This window comes from Macrobrachium nipponense, chromosome 15 (genome assembly GCF_015104395.2).
Source record: "Macrobrachium nipponense isolate FS-2020 chromosome 15, ASM1510439v2, whole genome shotgun sequence".
NCBI classification, from domain to species: domain Eukaryota; kingdom Metazoa; phylum Arthropoda; class Malacostraca; order Decapoda; family Palaemonidae; genus Macrobrachium; species Macrobrachium nipponense.
The window spans coordinates 65,814,859-65,825,207 of NC_087208.1; positions in this window are offsets into that span (position 1 = coordinate 65,814,859).

Here is a 10,349-nt window from a genome sequence, read left to right on the forward strand (position 1 = left end):
TCAAAGCCAGTTTTTCTTTGCTTTTTTTTACTCTGCTACTCCCGATATATTATTACAGGCAAAGATAGTTTTCTTATATTTCCTTCTCTCTCTTTATTTATTTATTTTTTCTTTTGAATAACTTCACAGACCTAAACCTAGATTGCTTCTTGACTGAACTTTGTATTCCCTAAATTAGACATATTCCGTGACATGACTTTCCTAAGCCCAGATTTCTCCTGAATCGATTTTGCCTTTTACCTTTTAAGTCAGGCATTTGTTAAAGATAGAGCTCTAAGTGGTGTGTTCAATTTGAGGGAATAGTAGGAATTTAATAGAATACCTCGACCAGAGATTCGTCCAAACTTATCAGCCCTCCCTTTCTGTGAAAAATTGGGTCGGCTGACCTGTCCCTTTGTGGACCTTGAATATCTAATCCAATGAGTGACCCAGGTTGCCCGTTTCCACAATCCCAGACAGGTAGGAGATGGTGGACCAGTTCTTATTACTGTTATTCTAACGAACAGATTGCAAAGAGTAGTTGTTGCTACAGTGACAACCGAAATGTAATTTCTGGTGTTCCCCAGAGTAGTGTTCTTGGCTCATTACGTTTTATTTAAGTACGAGATTTGGTTTGGCCTTGAAAATAAACTTGTTGTTATGTAGATGCTGCTGCTGTCTTAGCACCGATGCTGTCTCTTCATTATAGACCGGTGGTTGCTGAATCTCTTTAACTAAGACTTCATTAAAATCAGAGCATGGTGCAAATCATGGCGGATGTTGAACCCTAAACAAAATTCTTAGTATTTTTGTTAGCAGCACTATGAATGGGTTCCACTACCCTCTTCCCGAAGCGTCTCAGTGGTGTGGTAGGTATGGTGTTGGTGTGTCACCTCGGTGGCTGCGAGTTCGAGCATTCCATTGAGGAGTGAGAACGTGTATTTCTGATGTTAGAAATTCACTCTCGACGTGGTTAGAAGTCCACGTCAAGCCGCTTGGGTCCCGTGCTGAATAAGCATTGGTTCCTTGCAACGTAAAAACGCCATACAAACAAACTAACCTCTCCCCTCACCCAGATGAAACAAATTCTGGGTGTTTACAATGTCTCTTGAATAAAATGCAACTCGTCTAAGATTCTGGTTCTTTAGTTCTTCCGTTTATCAAATAGTGTTCCCTTGGGGGGTCTGCAGCAGGTGACTTACACCTGAAATGTCGAGCAAAACCTTGAAATCTTTGCATTTCTTAACCTTGAACTTTATAACAATCAATAGCGCCGTTGTTCAAGTAGCTCATTGTGCATAGTTTATATTTTTTAATTCTAATCCGTCCAATTCGATATTCACAGACAATATCATCTCTCTCTCTCTCTCTTATATAAATATATATATATATATATATATATATATATATATATATATATATATATATATATAATATAATTACAATACATACATTCATAAAATGAATAAAAATAATACATGTATATAATTATATAAATATTGTTTGTGTTTGTTTGTTTGTTGGTGTTTGTGCGTTGTTTGTTTTTGTTTGTTTGTTTGTTTGTTTTTTAGTCCCAAATCTCGTAGCACGGTTCCATTATTTTATGATTTTATGAATTCAATGAGGCTTAGCGGGTCGTCTTCTATTTGTGTACGAATTTAATAGTGTTGACATGATCTCAAATCTCTCTTCTTGTGCTCGGGCATCATTCTATATATATATTATGTATATATATATATATATATATATATATATAGTATATATATATTGTATATATATATGTATATATATATATATATATGTATATATATATATAAATATATATATATATATATATATATATATATATATATATTTCCTCATTGGACGAGTGGGTTGCGATTTGGTGGCCTGAGTTCGCTCCCCGCTCTGCCAATGCGGAAACGGGAATTTATTTCTGGTGATTAGAAATTCATTTCCCGATATAATGAAGTTCGGATCCTACAATAAGCCGTAGGTCCCGTTGCTAAGTAACCGGTTGGTTCCTAGTCACGTGAAAGTAACTAATCTTTCGTTCCAGCCCTAGGAGAGCTGTTCATCAGCACAGTGGTCTGGTTAAAACTAAGATATACTTAACTCTCTCTCTCTCTCTCTCTCTCTCTCTCAAACAAAATATACTCGACGGAAAAGTGAAAAGAAATTATGAGTTTAAGGAGTTTTTGCCTGTTTATCAAGACAGTGATTATTTCTTGATAAATAGAGGAAAACTGTGAACTCCGAATTTTGTCTCACTTTTCCTGCAAGCGCGTTTCATATATTCAGATGCCACGAAAGAATTGTGGTATTGGTTGAATATATATATATATATATATATATATATATTATTATATATATATATGCATATTTATATATATATAATGTATATATACATTCATCGGATAGAATGGCTTTTTTACTGTTAACCAGCTTTTTTTTTTTTTTTTTGAAATTGCTTCATATTTTCTAATTATTTTCTTTACCTCAATTTTTCAGGTTACTAATGGACACATAATGGGGTTTTCTTCCATTTACTCCAGTATTTTATATATAATATATATATATATATATATATATATATATATAAAATCACGAAGTATATAAAACGTGATAACTATTGGTATAAACATAAAGGTGGATGCCACGGAGGAAAATGGAAAGACGAGAAAGCCAAGATCTTTCGGTCTACACGACCCTTTACTTAGGCACAACTGATCATAAAACGAGCAAAAACATAGTACAAGTAGTGTTTTCTCTTCTTTCCATTTCCCTCCGTGGCATCACCTTCATATATATATATATATATATATATATATATATATATATATATATATTATATATATCATATATCATATATCATATTTATATTTATTTATTTATTTTTTTATTACCTTTTATATAAAAGCAGGCATGATGATGGAGGTGCAATTGTACGTGCCCATTTTGCCTATCCTGCATCCACTTCTATGGGCACTTTCACTGTAACTCATCCACTCACTTTCACCTTTTATTTATGTAAGGGATGACACCGGTCTTGTCTTATATGGGATGGTGAAGGTGAGCTCAGTGAAGGTCTTCTGACGCTACCTGGACCTTTGTGTTGATGTGATCCTCGCTTGCATTTCATTATTATTATTATTATTATTATTATTATTATTATTATTATTATTATTTTATTAAAAGTAATGGCTACTTCAGCAGCATTACACTTGTAGAGATTCTTCTCTATTTTCCGAATAGCGGCTTTTTCGTGCTACTTAGACAGGCTAGGAGAGCGCCTATGGAGGTCATGATCAAATACAGTCAAAATTGGTGTATATATTTGAATTTTACAGATAAACTATGATACCATAGTTATCAAAGTCATTAACGATATATATATATATATATATATATATATATATATATATATATATATATATATATATATGTCTCTCTCTCTTTCTTGAAGCAACGCGAGCTTTCGTCTGGAGCTGCCAGACATCCTCGGGCTGGGAAGCTGAGGGACTGATCTCTGAAGCGGTGTCCGTCCTCGTTTATATTTGGAGTTGACAGCATGGGGTCTGCCCCATGCTGATCTACTATTGGCTGGTGGCGGTAGGTCTTCGTTTTCATTGGTGGCTTGGACCGGGTCTCAAGCCACTTTCCATGCGTTGATGGTTGCGATATTGTAAGTCCTGCAGCCGCCTAGACCTCCTTAGCGGCGCAGTTACGTCGATGGGCGTTTTTCGCTATGCTGCGGGACGTCACGGCTAACTTGATTATGATTGGCTGCAGGAGTATCTCGTTCGGGGGCGTTGTCTTCCGTGGAGTTGTCGTGCTCGGTGGTGTCATTGTTGGTGGCAGGTCTTCTCATACTCGTAGGGAGGAGAAATTCTTCCTGCGTCGTATTAGTGTAGGTTTTACTTGCTGGATGAGAAGCACCTCCAGCAGGCGTAACCGACGGGCATCAGGTGGGCCTTCCCGATGATCTTCGTGTTTGGATGATCACATCCCGGGAGATGGCCTCTTGATGTTTGGTGCGTGCGTATTTTTGATAGCCCCCTCCTTGGGCGTGGCATTGAGAGTCTCTTCGACAGGCGCATGGTAGTCATACCAACGTATGAGCCGCTGCAACCGCGGACTGGGCATGTATACTGGTACACCACATGCGTCTGCTTCAGGGGGTCTCGTACCTGTGGAGAGGGGTTATTTTTCATAATAAGGTCGCGCGTCCTCCGATTCTGGTAGTAGATAATTAGGTCGATATTTTTGGTGTCGTCGGTCGGGGATACATTTTCAGAAATAATTTTTTTGACTGAGTCCTCTTCTTCACGGTAATGTGAACTCATGAAGGCTTTATAATACAGCTTGATATTATCCTGGGCGCGGGGTTGCGGGCTCTCACTACCGTACCATTTCTCCAGGGCTGTACGGACTTCTCTGCTTATTAATTTATTTGAATACCCGTTATTTACGAGTACTTGGGAGGCGCGGTCGAGTTCCTGATGAGTGTCCTGCCAAGTCGAGCAGTGGGAGAGGGCTCTCCTGACGAAGGCCCTGACGGTCGTGCTTTTGAATCTGGCGGGGCACTCGCTGTCACCATTGAGGCAAAGTCCTAGGTTGGTTTTCTTTGTGTAGACGGAAGTACGGAGGCCGTCTTCCGTCTTACTCACAAGGACGTCGAGAAAGGGGAGCCGATCGTCGGTGCTGTATTCAACCGTGTAATTCAGCATGCTGCACTGCTGAAATGCCTGACGGAGGGCTTCGACCTCATTCTCGGCGTCGACTTGAACAAAGATGTCGTCGATATATTGTCCATATCTGCGGGGTTGCTGCATCCTAGCGAAGACTCGTTCCTCCACGGTTCCCATGTAAAAGTTAGCGAAGAGTACCCCCAGTGGGGAGCCCATCGCTACGCCGTCCTTTGGCGGTACATTGTCCTCGGTGGGAGAAAAGGGGCCTTCTTCGTGCAGATCTCCAGCAGCGTACGGAGCGAGGCTTCGGGTATGTTGAGGGGCGCCGTCGACTGACTCCTGTAGACACGCTCAAGGATGATGTCAATGGTTTCGTCGACAGGCACGTTCGTAAACAGGGACTCTACGTCCAGCGAGGCGATAATCCCGGTGCCAGGGGCGTCCTTGTGGTGTACCAGTATACATGCCCAGTCCGCGGTTGCAGCGGCGCCTACGTTGGTATGACTACCATGCGCCTGTCGAAGAGACTCTCATGCCACGCCCAAGAGGGGGCTATCAAAAATCACGCACGCACCAAACATCAAGAGGCCATCTCCCGGGATGTGATCATCCAAAACACGAAGATCATCGGGAAGGCCCCTGATGCCCGTCGGTTACGCCTGCTGGAGGCGCTTCTCATCCAGCAAGTAAAACCTACACTAAATACGACGCAGGAAGAATTTCTCCTCCCTACGAGTATGAGAAGACCTGCCACCAACAATGACACCACCGAGCACGACAACTCCACGGAAGACAACGCCCCCGAACGAGATACTCCTGCAGCCAATCATAATCAAGTTAGCCGTGACGTCCCGCAGCATAGCGAAACGCCCATCGACGTAACCGCGCCGCTAAGGAGGTCTAGGCGGCTGCAGGACTTACAATATCGCAACCATCAACGCATGGAAAGTGGCTTGAGACCCGGTCCAAGCCACCAATGAAAACGAAGACCTACCGCACCAGCCAATAGTAGTATCAGCATGGGGCAGACCCCCTGCTGTCAACTCCAAATATAAACGAGGACGGACACCGCTTCAAGATCAGTCCACCCTCAGCTTCCCAGCCCGAGGATGTCTGGCAGCTCCAGACGAAAGCTCGCTTGCTTCAAGAAAGAGAGAGAGAGACATATATATATATATATATATATATATATATATATATATATTATATAGTTAATGACTTTGATAACTATGGTATCATAGTTTATCTGTAAAATTCAAATATATACACCAATTTTGACTCTGTATTTGATCATGACCTCCATAGGTCGCTCTACTAGCCTGTCTAAGTAGCCCGGAAAAAGCCGCTATTCGGAAAATAGAGAAGAATCTCTACAAGTGTAATGCTGCTGAAGTAGCCATTACTTTTAATAAAGTATGCTTGAGAGAGGGTCTGCTTCCTAAGTACACTAATATTATTATTATTATTATATTCCTGTCGTCCTCAGAATTCTGTTTTATAATTGCTTTGCTTTTGTTTCGTATAGTATCTCTCTCTCTCTCTCTCTCTCTCTCTCTCTCTCTCTCTCTCTCTCTCTCCCCCTTGTATTATGTGTGTATGTATGTAATATTATGTATGTAATATACATATGTATATAATTATATAATATAAATATATATATATCATATATATAATAATATATATCATGATGATTATACAAAAACTATCACATTTCCGTGATATATACATATATCGAGCTACAATGTCCTTTAATATCTAATTCATATATTCTTAACCGAAGGGGCATTTTTTCTCGATAATAGACTTGCCTGGACCTGGGCACGAACCATGGAGCCTTTCAAATCCAGGAACGTCAGTGAAGCTTTTACACTCTTGTGGTGGTGTAGTAGGTAAAAGCTTCACTGACGTTCCTGGATTTGAAAGGCTCCATGGGTTCGCGCCTAGGTCCAGACAAGTCTATTATCGAGAAAAAATTCCCCTTCGGTAATCATATATGAAAATATATTAATTCCGAAGTAGAAGCGAATTAGATATTAAAGGACATTGCAGCTCGATATATATATATATATATATATATATATATATATATATATATATATATAATATATATATACTAATATTTATATGTGCAGATACTTTTGTATATATATAAATTTATATACACAAACACACAAACACACACACACATGTATATATATCTATATATATATATATATATATATATATATATATAATATATATATATATATATTCCCAACATTGCCCTACTCGCAAACATGGGGTGGTTCTATCTAGAGAAGAAACGAACACCATAGTTAAGGCCGCATTCTTAATTTAACAGCCGAATCGTGATGGAACCTCTTTTAAAAATTAACCTCTACAACAGCAACCGCTTTATACAGACGCACAATACCTGTCATGTTATCTCCTGCACATACAGTTGCATTACCTCCGAGCTTCTTGGTGACTAAGGCCCTTCCTTCCAAGTAGTAGTATTTCTTTCACTCCATCTGTCCAGCACTTACTAATTCTTATTTCCTCCTAACATCGAATTGTACAGTCTTCGTCTGTGCATCATCTTGCTTTCTTTGATCGTGGTCAAACGATGTCAAAACGCTCTCGGTCCATCCTTTCACCTACTATAGTATTTACGTAAAACCACATATATCATTCCATTTCTCTTTTGTTTTTGCGACTGAAAGGAAGCGATACATACTGGATATTTAAAAAGATAAAATAAAATCCGAATTTTAGATCGATCAACGCGCGAAAGTCGGGTAAATGATCTGGTACAGTGTCATTCCCAAAGAACGTTAGCCATCATTTTTTTTTACTTATTTTTTTTACATAGAGCATATTGATTTTTTGTTTACATAGAGCATATTGCATCAAAATTCCCCAAGGTCATTTTATTTGCTAGAACTGACTTAGTTTTTGGTAGGGCGGAGCGATGTAGCCATTCTACTCCGAATAGAGGAAAAGTAATAAAAATAATAATAATGAATTTTTTTATTAGCAAAATTGTAACTGTATATGTGTCATATATATATATATATATATATATATATATATATATATATATATATATATATATATATATATATACACACACACACACACACACACGCACAACTATGTATAATACATATTTATATGTGTGTGTGTACATTTACATAATTTTCCAGCCAAAGTGAAGGTGAGATTATAGTGAGTTGAGGAAAATGTCTTCCTATCTCCATCAGCAAAGATGATGATGATGATGATGATGATCACTTCTTTTGTACGTTTGTTGTTTACCAGATTCAGACTTGGTCTTTAATCGTGGAAGAAATTCCTCTGCACCTCCGAGATAACATTCTTCTGGCTGGTATTGGAGGACTCACTTGCCTGGGCATCGTGAAAACGGACTAAGTGCATCGAGTTTTGAAACATCCGAAGAATGATAGAATATATTTATATGTATAATTTTGTATATAATATATATAATGTATATGTATATGTTATTATAAATTTTATACAAATATATATATATATATATAATATATATATATATATATATATATATATATATATATAGTATATATATATATATATACAAATATATGATATATATATATATATATATATATATATATATATATACAAATATATATATATATATATATTATATATATATATATATATGTGTGTGTGTGTAGTGTTATATATATTATATCATTCTTCGAATGTCTATGGAACCAACAAAATCCATTTACAACGTTTCTAAACTTAATACATTTATATATATTATATATTATTATAATATATATATATATATATATATTATATATATAATATATATAAATTCAAAGATAGATAAGGTAGAAAATACAATCAAGATACATTGACTAGACAGCAGTTTGTGAATCACGAGTGCAAAAGGAATGGAGAAAAAAAAGGAACGGTGAAGGGGTGATGTGTTTATTTATTCAGGAAGAACAGAAGTAGGCCTGATTTCAACTCCAGATGCAAAGAGGCAGTAACTGACTGGAGAGCGGTGAGCAGTACGTATGTAGATTAACGACGGCAGGATTGAAATGAAACGTCTTCTATTATAGTTTTATATTATATTGTATTGTAGTATTATAGTCTTCCGTGCACCAAAGAATGAACCCTGAAGAAATGAAAGGTGAATTTTATGTAGAACTTCCGGAAAGAAATAAAGACGTAAATTGCAAGCAGGAAAAAAAAAAATATTTTTTTCACTAAAAATGCCTCTTAACTAGTTGCTCAAGTATCCGCGTATCGAGATCTTGACAGAAGACACCTTGATTTGAGGATATATGAGACGTAAATGGCAAGAAAGGTGGACTTCTCTTCTTGCCAATAATATAGAATATAGGAATATTAGAAATAGTATACTGCCGTGGCTTTCGTCATTCCACCTTGACAGACGAACAAAGGTTGTTATTTTAACCAGATTAAGGATTGGGCACACTCATTTAACATGTGTATTTCTGGTGATAGAAGTTCACTCTCGACGTGGTTCGGAAGTCACGTAAAGCCGTGGGTCCCGTCGCTGAATAACCGCTGATTCCATTCAACATAAAAACACCATACAAACAAACAAACCAACAACGGAGCACATTCTGATGGTTTGTCCCAGATATTTCAAGCTAAGGGATATATATTTCCAGGGTAAATCCCTCTCCAATATTTTGGGAAATGAAGCCAACATTTAAGTTGTAATCTTGATTTTTAAAGCGTATACAAATTTTTGATAACGTTTAATATTTTCTTAATAATTTCTCAGTATGTATATCACATCATATAGATTTTTAATGAAATTATATATATATATATATATATATATATATATATATATAATATATATATAATATAATCACGCTATTTATTAAACTTCATATTTTAATATTATTTATTGGTCGCATCGCTTCATTTTATTTAGTAATCATCTCCTTCACTAAGTCGTTAATCCATTATCATAGTATAATTTATTTACTCTTCATTATGACTGAATGGCCTTCTTGGGCCCAGCGCCTGGATTTTTGGCCAGAATATCGTCCATCCATCCATCCATCACACAGGTACCAAAGAAAGGTGACGTGATTGAATATAGGCATTGTGTCCCAGCCATTTGCAAAGAAAATTTTCAGTATGCTGTTTAATCGATAGCCTGGAGGAAGAAATCGGTAAGATGCTTAGAGCTGAACAAGCTCATTTTAGAAATGACAAGAGTTGCACAGATGATAGAATATTTGTGTTCAAGAAATATTGTGCAGCAGTGCATGGAGTTTTGAAAATCCCCTTCTGGTGGCTTTGGTTGATTACGGCAAGAGATTCGAAGATTCCGCAGACCAGTATTATGGAAGATTTATCTCAATACGGCATTCCCGTTAATTGTGCAGCCGTCATTGCACCTCACGCGATGCACTTGAAGCCCCGTCCACACGGTCGAACTCTGCCCGACAGACTTTCTTCGGTGTGACGTCAGAAGCGGGAAAAGCCTGAGCCAAACTCTGCCCGACAGACTTTGTTCGAAATGACGTTAGAAGTGGGGGAAGTCAGAACCGAACTCTGCCCAACAGACTTTGTTTGAGGTGACGTCAGAAGCGGGAGAAGTCAGAACCGAACTCTGCCCAACAGACTTTGTTTGAGGTGACGTCAGAAGCGGGAGAA